Source organism: Mytilus edulis, chromosome 13 (assembly GCF_963676685.1).
Source record: "Mytilus edulis chromosome 13, xbMytEdul2.2, whole genome shotgun sequence".
Taxonomy (NCBI): Eukaryota; Metazoa; Mollusca; class Bivalvia; order Mytilida; family Mytilidae; genus Mytilus; species Mytilus edulis.
The window spans coordinates 47,314,889-47,327,255 of record NC_092356.1 but is presented as its reverse complement, the minus strand read 5'-3'; the positions used below and the strand labels follow the sequence as shown (position 1 = coordinate 47,327,255).

Sequence of the window (12,367 nt, the reverse complement as noted above, 5' to 3'; positions counted from 1 at the left end):
CCGGCGTACGTCGGGACTATACGCTGATGTGTGACGCCAGTATATTAACACAACACCGAGTTAATTATACCGGTATCGCATTTTAGCGTAAAGCTCAGACGTACGCAGGGTTTGGTAAAAAAAATCATGTACGCTGCCAATACGCTAGTAATTTTTGATACATCGAACCTGTCAATCATAAAATTATCCGTTTATCAGGCGTTCAAGAAATGTATGTTGGCGTATGTCTGCCGTTTGTCTAACGTAGATGGATTATACACTAAATTCTCTAGAACGTATTTGAGACGCGTCCTCGTCGTATCTGGGACAAAAATCTGTGCTTTTGCGTGTCTGGGACGTTTACTTATGGGGTGCTTGTTACGAACATAACGGCATACGTTTTAGTTAGAGTCGAACGATCTTGAAGCGTATACAACGTGTCCTAAACGTGTCTCAAACTTATCTGTAGCGTGTTCAACGCGCTTGTAGCGTATGTACTACGTGCGTGTAGCACAGGTATACGCTTGGCAACGCTTGAGCTGGGTCAAATTTTTTATGAGGCATACACATTTCTTAGAGTTATAGCGTTCACCGAGCGTATATCTTTGCATTTTGACGTACTTCAAACTTAAGGAACGCGCGTTTAACGATTGCTTAGCGTTCCTCTGGCGAGCAACTAACGTATACGGACTTATTAATTTTCTCTACACGTCTGGTGCACGCCGGTCTATACGCTAATGTGAGACGCCGACATAATCATCGGTGAACTTGGCCGAAGATTACGATCCCATAGTTACATGTTACAACATATGTTTTGAACGAAAAACAATTAATTATTGTTTAATATTGTTTTGTCCACTTAAATTATCATTTTATTTCGAGGCAATAGTGTCAAACTAATATATGTTTCATGCGAATATACTTGTAGCTGTAAGACGTTCTGAAAATTATACAAAAACTATTATATGTTATATTTTGTAGATCGTTGATTTATTTTGTAAACGTCTGATGAGTTTTTATTTTCCCTTTTTTATCTTCCGCCTCTACATTATGTGTATTACTGAGATCATACACTTAACCCACAAACACTTCAAGATGTGTTAACATTTTTCTTAGCACATAAATTCATTACATATCTAATAAAATGTGGCGAAAATGACTTAGTACTAATAAATAGATGATTACAATCACTTCAAATCAAAGGGTAATGCAGAACTGCAACAGTCATAATTATTAAGGAAAAAAATATAAACGCAAATAAAATGACCATCGGTATATTCAGCATAGACATTTATTATATTTTCCACAGTTTAACAAGTCACTCAGCTTCATGTGCAAAGTGTGTGATTTTATAAATGTATGATCATGATTTGTCTGTGATATTAACAAGGAGATTGGTATGATACCAATGATACATCTCCCCCTACCCCCCCCCCCCCCCCACCACTCCCGAGACTAAAGAACAACTACATTACATCATATGACATTTAAGAGAAAAAGGGATACCATACATATAATTTGATGATATGCACAAATGTATTAAGCTATACAAGGACCACAACATGATACAATGTTAAAATGTAAGGAAAAAAACTAACCGGCCTTATTAGTGTTACTAAGCAATAAATGAAAACAAACTACAGGCTTTCGACACGAGCCAAACCACCCCCTTACCCACGTTGGTGTAACAGGATTTGTCAGTAAACTTTCATTTTTTACAATCTCTTAAATCTATATATGATAGTTTTAATCGTTTTAATTTCTTCATTCATTCTAATTATCCTTTTTGCTCTACAATGGATTAAAAAAGGTGGCGGATTGGTTTGGGCATGCATTTGTTCTCTCATTATAGAATTTAATATAGAAAGAAGTCAAATGCAACTTGCACATGCACAACTTCTTTTATGGATAATTAGACCTAGACAGATAGCAAACATGAAATTTCTTGTCTATTGTTCATGTAAGATGATCCCATATGAAGTAAAGCTGTTTATTGTTAGTAAATGGATATTTTTTAGTTCTCGATACAATTACAATTGTCGAATTGGAACCGCGCTGAAGTACGTCCATTATTCATAAGTCATTATTTCAGCGCGGTCGAATTGGATAAGGATTCAATAATATATATCAAAAGGAATATGTAAGATAACAATAATCGCTGACTTTCTAAATGCCTCTTCTGTCATCGTTGAAACATGCATGAAAAACAAATAAATTAATATTGTTTGAAATCCTCTTATTCTTACACGTCATAAAAACAAAACAAAAAGTACAATTGAAACAATTCATTTTGATTAACTCCGTTATTTAATCTACGACTGGAAAATCATTGAAATAATTCTTTCATACTTCTATCTTCTTTTGAAGAAAATGAGAATTAACCTTAAATAAAAAGACCCTGTTAAAAGTACATTGGTTCAGATAATTTTGAGCAACTGAACTAGTGCTTTTTACATGTTTATTTCATCCTTTTCTTAAATGATAAAACTGATGTCTAACCTAATTACAAGTCAAGTTTCCATTTTAAAGTTACTATAACATCCTAAACATGCTAAAGGCAATACGTGGTTTTTCATAATGCATTTTCTGTCATTTGTTTTATCGGAAACTACAAATATTTATTTAGATTGTCTTTGATGCCTAAGATTCGTAGATAATAATAGATATGGCTTACAAACCTTTCATGAAGATAGGTGTGAAACTAGTCTCATTACAAAAGCATAGTATCCGGTCAGCGGACCAATCGCCAATGTGCAGCTTCACGCAAAACAAAACCAACGGATTAGATATTATACAGGAAACCGGACGAGACAAACTATAATGAAAATGCACTTCGGGATCTAGTAATTAGGCAGTTACCTTCGATTTCTTAGCCTTTCCAAACTCAGATTTTTTTTGTGCTAATACTGGAATCTAACTGGCACAAATACGTATGATTCATCGCAGGACCGAACAATTTTGAAGGCTGAAGACCTTTGATCTATACAATATAAAACACCCCGATAATAGTTACATCTCCATCAGGAACAAACAAAAAGAATTAGTTTTTTGGCATGGCACCAATAACAATGACATGTCTTCATTTGAAGTTATGTAATAAAACAGCATTGCACATCCTTTCAATCTTTATTGTTTATGAAATGTGACGGTAACTGTATTATGATTGAGCGTAAAACTAATACAAAAACATGTGAATATACATATACAAGTTGCACAAACGCAATGAATGTGCATCTAATTGAAACTACACATCTTTTCCTTCTGGTTCGGAGTTAATTTTCTAGACGAAAAGATTAAGTATTATTTTAAAAGACTGAATATAATTTTAAGGTTTTCTGCAATTTGATTTAATCTTATGGAAAAACAAAATTGCATGATGAATGCCGGATATCCAATTGTATTTAACAGCATCAGGGTGTAAATAGCTATTAACTTTAATTTTTTTTTTTTTTGTTATCGATATTTAAGAGTTATTTCACCGATATTTTAGAATATTGTCGTGAGCAAATTTAAAGATCATATACCACACGAGCTTGCGAATGCAATAGTATATATTAAACGCAAAGGACAATACTCCTCCATACTAGTGCATTTAAACTTAATTATATGGGGACGAAGTCCCCAATAACAGTAGAAAATTCAATAAAAAAAAAAATTCGGGAAAATTTCCCGAATTTTTCATTGTACTAATGAACTCAAAATCGTTCAATTTTTTTTATGTCATGTTTTGAAATCCCGGACCTGCGCAGCAATGTACAATATACTTCCTTTTTCCGGTCTCGTTTGTATGAAACTTTGAGTAAAATATATATTTATCAGTCTAGTATAAAATAGGAAGAAACGCGCAATACCAATTTCATTTTTAATAATTCCTTGATATGAAAAAACGTTACCTAATGATAGCGTTTCTTTGTTTACATTGCATATGACGTCATAATTTAAATAACGTCACAACTAAAATCCCTAACAACAGAACCAAACTCGAAAACGTTACGGTATTTCCGTTTCTTTTTTTTTGACAAATAATTAAGTTACAAAAAAATAATTCATACAGACTTCGTCCCCATTTACAGGTAATGCCTGCCTCATATTAACATATATACATGTGCATGTATAATATCAAATATGTCAGCAACATTGACGATAATTTGTCTTTCGTCTTATAACTGTAGTTCTGAGTGTCTTAAGAAAGTAATGTCTTTTCAGCCATCTTGTATATTTCCGATATGCTCAAGTTTCAAGATTTTATTGTACACTCTGACAGTTTACACTGTTACAAGAGGCTTGCATATAAAAAAAATACCATATTTGTTTTGATAAAACTATTATTAAAAGGTATAAAAACATAGAAAATTTACATTTTTGTGATGTAAAAATATCTACATAATTTATTTTATATGGGGACGAAGTCCCCAATAACAGTAGAAAATTCAATAAAAAAAAAATTCGGGAAAATTTCCCGAATTTTTCATTGTACTAATGAACTCAAAATCGTTCAATTTTTTTTATGTCATGTTTTGAAATCCCGGACATGCGCAGAAATGTACAATGTACTTTCTTTTTCCGGTCTCGTTTGTATGAAACTTTGAGTAAAATATATATTTATCAGTCAAGTATAAAATAGGAAGGAACGCGCAATACCAATTTCATTTTTAATAATTCCTTGATATGAAAAAACGTTACCTGATGATAGCGTTTCTTTGTTTACATTGCATATGACGTCATAATTTAAATAACGTCACAACTAAAATCCCTAACAACAGAACCAAAATCGGAAACGTTACGGTATTTCCGTTTCTTTTTTTTTTTAACAAATATTTAAGTTACAAAAAAATAATTCATACAGACTTCGTCCCCATTTACAGGTAATGCCTGCCTCATATTACTATACACATGTTTGTAACAGCATATATATTTAGCGCTGATAAATGAGGCCCCTCATGGGGGGTCCTAGTAATCACATAATCACCATTTTTTTGCCAATATAATCACATAATCATTAAATATTTGCTTATCTTTAGTAATCAAATAATCATAAACTAAAAATACAGTCCTAGGTAATCACATAATCATGAAATATTTGGCTTAATAATCAAATAATCATTAAAAAAACGGCCAAGTAATCACATTATCAAAAACCCCATGAGGGCCCTCATAAATGAAATGTTTCACGTGCGGTGGAAACATTTCAAGTGTTCAGGAAACACACATTCATCTGGTATGAAAAGTTAACCCACAAAAATGTCAAAAGGGGCTGGAAGAACTGAAAATTTTGCTATCCTGCAACATTTCCATACAAAATATTATGCTCAGAAGACAGAATATGCAAAAATACTGACATCTTGTAAAATTAGAAATTGTCTGTCCTTGACCTTTCATCGTGATTTAACGGAAACTGCAATATACGAATATTTGAAGACAGGATAAAAAAGATAGTACAGATGATGTGCTATAAGTTCGGAAAGTGTTGTGCTTAATAAAAGAGGGACGAAAGATACCAAAGGGACAGTCAAACTCATAAATCTAAAATAAACTGACAACGCCATGGCTAAAAATGAAAAAGACAAACAGACAAACAATAGTACACATTACAAAACATAGAAAACTAAAGAATAAACAACACAAACCCCACCAAAAACTAGGGGTGATATCAGGTGCTCCGGAAGGGTAAGCAGTTTCTGCTCCACATGTGACACCCGTCGTGATAACTTTCATCCGGATTCATACATGTACATTGTACATTTAGCAGCTAACTAGCTACATGTACATGTATATATGTATTAGTTATATTATTCAAACTCCTATCAACACCAGAATCTACAAGAACATTATATACCAAATAAAATAAATAGCGCACAACAGCTTACCATATAAAGCTTCAAAATTTCTTGTTTTTGCTACACATTTATAAAAAAATCTTGTATATTTTAGGCACAAACATGAAATCACTACAGACTAAAGAGAAATATTCGTTTTCATGGCGCAAAGGAGATTCCGCTAGAAAAAGTTTAATAAAAAAAAGTCTAAGACAACAGAATTAAGTTGTCATTGGGCATGACTTCGTTTTAGACACAGAAAATAGTATTTTTTTTATTTATTTTTTTTTTTTTTGGGGGGGGGGGGGGGGGGGGGCTGTCGTCGTTGGCGGTAACATGTGTTGTTGAAATGTCAAAAAAGAATTTTTTTTTCACAGAGTTTTGTATTTATGACTTTTAAAATTGTGACTCAAATCAGAATCTTTTGCAAAAAGTATTATGCAATAGAAATATTCACTCCAAAGAAATTAATGAAGATGGTGAGTGTATTTTTTTCCCTGTTGAGTATACAATAAAATAGAATTAAGAAAATGTGGAACAGGAGCAAATGAATCGACTTTGTATCAAAAACAAAACTTGTGTTTGTAACGTTTCTCTCTTATATGAACGACCTACTCTGTCGACTGTTCAACTTAAATCTAGAACGTTAGTATTTGAAACCAAAAAAAAATATATGTTGTATACTTTTTAAATCATGTTGTTGTTTGTTGATAAATATTCTTACCTATTTATGGCATTAACTAACATCAGTGGACCACCATTCCACGGACAAATGTTAACTAATATTTCCAAATTTTCGCATAATCTTTTATGTTGAGTATCAAAGTTTAACAGATCTTTTAAATGTTTTCTCAGATGTGAAATTTTACTGCACAGTTTCAATGCTCACGTCACACTTAGTAGAGTTGGTATAATGAACTTCATTTGAGAATATAAGTTATACAGATGCTTCTGAAATATCATAACATCGGAGGTAATCAAACAGAAAAACTTATTAACAATTCCATTTCTGTTTCATTTGAACCGTTAAGATTACGATGAAACAAAAAGAAATGTCAAAAGGTTATTAATAACCGCTCATTTCTTTAATAACTTTATAGAAGAATAATTACACACACGTGAACTCAATACGCAGCAAGGAGGAAAATGTATTTATACTTTACCGCAGAATGGGTGTAGCGCTATCAACAAAACAATAAAAGTTTTTGTATGCTTACTTAAGCTGCTTGTGCCATTCAATTCTATCCATTTTTATTTTTATTTTAGTCTAATCTCTCAATGATATTTATAATACAACAATTAGTATGTTATGAACAGAATTGTGAGATACTAGCTACAGTACAATACATAAGTAAAACATGATAAACTTTATAGAAAATTCAAAAATTATAGAACTTAGTTACATGTATATGCAGATTATTTACAGAACAACACATTAAAATAAGATACATTGATGTAACAGGCTTTTAGAACAGCTATGAGTTTTATAAATATCAGAATTAAAAAAAACCATTTATTTAATATGTTCATCTTCAAAACAGATTAAACCACTCTCAAATTGTGTTGCTTCGTCAACTATTTATTCACTATATTATATTTTTAAATATTCAAGACAACAAGCGTCGTTACAATATGCAATATTACTTATTATAATAATCGTATGCCAGCTAATGGTGAACACAAACTGATATGAATCAGTTTCTTGCATGCATGCCTACATTCTTTGAACTGCCAACAAAATACAATTTAGAATTTGTAAACACAGTTTGCAATTGAAATTAGTGTAGTAAAACAGAATAGTAATTAAAACGTATTGCAGGTCACCTCAGTCTTAGTATTTGAGGTCAGGGTAAGATTTTCTTCGTCTTAATTAGCTAGACCGTTATATCTACTGTTTATTTAGATGTTTATATTCTAAAATCCACATTGAAGTTGTCAGTATGTGGAGAAGAAATATTATAACATGTGTTTCAGCACTTCAATTCAAATACAGTCAATGACACCAATATGGTTTTTAATATGCAGCTCACAACTTTGAATGCCAGTCTTCTAGGATGTTAGTATTTTGCATCAATGTCCTTGGTTTGTCTGTCTTGTAGAATGTTAATATTTTGTATCAATGTCCTTGGTTCGCCTGTCTTTTAGAATGTTAGTAATTTACACCAGGGTCATTGGTTCGTTTGTTTTGTAGTGTATTGTCATAATTTGGCTACATACATGTACCAACATGATTATGTACTAGCAGTAACATACTCAGTCAATTTGCCAGTATCAATCTTTAGGGTGGATTTTGCCATGAACACACGTTCTTTTGGTGATATTGGTCTTTAAAGCTTATATATGATTACCCCGGGAAATAGTGTCATTTGTATGGACTTGTATCATACATGGTTAGTTTTATTTTTTTTTCAGATATTAGATTTATGAGTATGATTAAGGAGATATAAGTTTGTTTGTGTGTTTCTCTTATCTAAACAACCAGTGTTTTTTTTTTTTTTTTTTTTTTTCTATTTCACAAAAAATGTCCTTTTGAAGGTTTTTAAAAGTAAGCTATATTTTAGTTATTTTCTAAATGCAAAGGGAATTTTATCTTACAAGAAGATTCTCTGAATATGAGTTGGAATATATTTTGTGATCTCATTCAAATAATCCGTTACAATTTTATTTTATTCCAAAACGAATTGCTTATGATATTTCTTGTAAGTGCAAATCTTGATCCCATCAACTCAACTTTTATTATGTCTATGAAACAACTAATGCATGTTTTGTTTATTTTGTTTACATAATGTGCTATCATATATCACATTTCTTATCTTTGTACCACTAAAGATTAAAAGTACAAATCGTAATATCACGATTGACATCACTTTCATCTTTAGAAAAATAACAAGTGAACACTAAAGTATAAATAAATATTACTTTAATATAATCATTCAATTATAATTATTCTTGATAATTCAATTGACTAAAAATGCATTCATTCTTTTCACGTTAATTTTTTGACGATGACGGATAATATATTTTATGAAATAAAGGCATTGCAGAAAGAAACTCTTTGATCCGTATAACGACGAATCCAAGTAAATGAGGGTGTATATCTTCAAGACAGCTAATCAACGACAACAATCAAGCAAAATGTAAAATGTAATATATGTCAAGTCTTTATTTAGTTGTTATATAACTTGTTTTTCATTTTTGTTGATAACGTCCCCCAAACGAAGTATAAGAGATTAAAGTTTTGCTGCATATTTTCTTCGTCTTTAAATATAATTTTCTTCATAAAACTCTCCGAGGCATTTCTTTAAACTTATAAAGATTGATGACCTGCGAACCCTATTTAATGAGGTGTTCAAAAAGGAATCAATAAATCGTTGAATTATATATTCATCATCCTTATAGAATATGAAATGTTTTAAGTACATATTGGTATCAAGAATTTTACACTGAAAAAAGGGCACTAGTCATCAGAGAGTAAGATTTACAGTCCATAACGAGGCTTATCAGGGTCAGATATGTTATGAAATCTGACTCAAGGGTTTTCGACTTCCTATACATTGTAAAAATCGTGCTTAGAAATTAAACACTTGTGATACATGTCTAAATCTAAACGTGTTTAGAATTTTTAATTTTTGAACACATTTCTCATTAAGCATATAATATCTACACAAGACTTGCATTTAAACACTTTTAATTTGTTTAAAAAAGGAAAGTGTTTTGAAAAAAACTTTTATTTCTAAGCTAAAACGACTATTAACGCAATCATAAACACATTGTACTGATCGAGACACATGTAAAAAAAAAACGTGCACAAAATATGTGCTTAGAAATGTGTTTAGGATCTAAACACATATTTACATTGTTGTATTGCATCATTGACAATGTGTTTTTTTTCTTCCCCTCTATCCTTCAAATGGATGTAAAACGTCAAATATTAAGGGAAAATGTAGATGTACTCTGCCTCACTCAAGGGGTAATATTAGGCGGGAATGTTCAATAAAACCATACACTTGTCGACAAACAAATAAGAAACAAATATTGCGTAAAGAAATTATTGATCATATTATGCGACTAGTAGTCGGAATACTAATGTCTGGAAGGATGATATATAATGCCTTTGACTGTTACACTAAGGGAGTTATCATCTTTAAAATCGGTGTAGTACAATTCAGGATATATTCATGTGGAAATAAAGTTTTATTGTACTAACTAAGTCACTATTTATGTAATACTTGCTGCTGGTCATGAAACAGTAAACCAACAAATGACTGTTATTTCAATTTGTTTGGCTCATTTGATATAACTGTTTTAATCCCACCAATTTATGAAACATAAATAAAACTTGAGAATGATTTCAGAGGAGGATTAAGAGAGGAGCTCCCTTTTCTTGTTGATTATATAGGGAATCACTGAAGCACTTGGAAGTCAGTGGGCCTCAACTTATGAAAATTTCTTGATCCTCCTCTAGAATTTAACGCAAAAATTGAATAAAATTACAGATTCATAAGGGATGGCTACAAGTTCTAGTATAAATAGAATATATACATGTAGTAAAAATTTGCATAACTAGTCACGTTTTTATCATTAATAATATGTCCCGTATACAACATATGTCAAGGAACTTAGTAATTTGAATAAACAGGCAATCTAGTAACAATAAGTAATGCAGTTAAATAGGACATCGACTGTTGGAATGAGCCTAAAGAAATCCATTTCTATTATAATGACAATTAAATGCTTCATGTACAATATTTGTAACAAGTCTATGCCTAAGAAGTAAAGGTGGGAAGGGTAAACCTTATTAATTAACTATTTTTTGAATTATGACTATATATATATAATATATTTTATTTTATTTAAACGTCAACAGTATTGAATAGTCCCTTGTCAGTCGCAGTTTTGTTTACTTGTGCGACTTGCAGATTACAAGTTGTCTCCCGTATACCGATTTTGAAAGCGTAGAGCAGGATAAATGTGATGGTGAATAAAAATGTAACATGTCATGATCAGAAAAGGAATTTTCCATTTGTAACATCATTCAAATCAGATTGTAAATCTTTGTAGGGCGTCAATAATCCTAAATCTCATTCGTTGTATATGCAAAATGGATACCTGCCAATTTCGATTTACCTACACAAATTCTAAGATACTTTACCGATGAGCATTGTAAACGAAACGAGTGTCTGGCGTACAAAATTACATGTTTGGTATCTGTGATGAGTTTTTCGTTACATGCGATTGATCGTTGGTTCTGTTGAGATTTGGATAATCGACTCCCTGGATCAAATTTTATTTTAGATGAATTGAATGTTTTTCAGTCTCTTTATATATCATAAAATTGAGAATGGAAATAGAGACAACAACCCGACCAAAGAGTAGAAAACAGCAGAAGGTCACCAACTGGTCTTCAATTCAGCGAGAAATTCCCACACCCGGAGGCGTCCTTCAGCTGGCCCCTAAAAAAATATACATATATTAGTTCAGTGATAATGAACGCCATACTAAACTCCAAATTGTACACAAGAACCTAATATTAAAAATAAAACAAGACTAACTAAGGCCAGAGGCTCCTGACTTGGGACAGGTGCAAAAATGCAGAGAGGTTGAACATGTTTGTGAGATCTCAACCCTTCCCTATACCTCTAGCCAATGCAGAAAAGTAAACATACCTTCACGAATGTTGGTCTTGTACATCATTGGCAAAGGCAACATTAGTATACCGCTGTTCAAAAGTCAAACATCGATTGGGAGAAAACAAATCTGGGTTACAAACTAAAAACCGAGGAACACATCAACTTAAAGCAACAAACTACAGAACAGAGACTGGGATGAAGTGCAACAAAACAAACGTCAATACAACATACATAAAAACGAACTATAAGCATAGTAGATAACAACTGCCATATTCCTATCTTGGTACAGGACATTTTAAGAAATAAATGGAGGGGTTGAACCTGATTTTATGGCCAGAAATACCTTACGCTTTCAAATGTTGCAATGTTAAAAATAACGCTTAAATGACAACATTTCTTGACAGGAATACAGTCAAAAACTAATGCAAGAACACCCAGGACAGATAAATAGATCAATAAATTATATAATAGTTCATTTCGACATGTAAACAAAGTAACAACGAACAGCTAAAATTAATTTACGACAGTACACAAATACAGCATAATAGAATTATGAACTATATATATGCGTCATACGAATGTATTAAAGCCACAAAAAGTGACGTCACATGTGAATTCTGAAAATTGAAAAAAATAGGATTAAGATTGTTATGTAGTTATTTAAGGTATTTTCTAACAAAAAATCTAGAGAACGGTTAGGACGAATGAATTTAGTATTTGTTTGTATGTATTCCACGTTGTCTAAAAGTTTGAATTCAAATGTATTTTCTGTATATAGCAATCCATCTGTATTAAACATGTATATATTAAGCTAGATATATGTAAAGGTTAAGCAATGTATGTAGTTTGTACAGCCATTACATACCTACTTGATCACATCTATGTATACGTTTTAGCAATGCAGTTTATGACAGGTTGTAGATATTCTAATGGCATCAACAA

The 12,367-nt window shown here is 31.7% G+C and overlaps 1 protein-coding gene across 3 annotated transcripts in view; it reads right to left on the bottom strand.

The window, feature by feature from the left end:
• The window catches only part of LOC139500584 (sodium- and chloride-dependent glycine transporter 2-like), a 37,582-nt gene extending 30,616 nt beyond the window's left edge, over positions 1-6,966 (bottom strand). Inside the window, exon 1 of one of the 3 annotated variants that reach the window (XM_071289335.1) lies at positions 6,520-6,966. The gene's annotated coding sequence lies outside the window, so the exon portion shown is untranslated. Of the gene's footprint in view, positions 1-2,657; positions 2,796-2,838; positions 3,022-6,519 lie in introns of those variants that run through there. The other 2 variants (XM_071289339.1, XM_071289336.1) reach the window with 2 other exon arrangements.
• Positions 6,967-12,367: the final 5,401 nt, after the last annotated feature.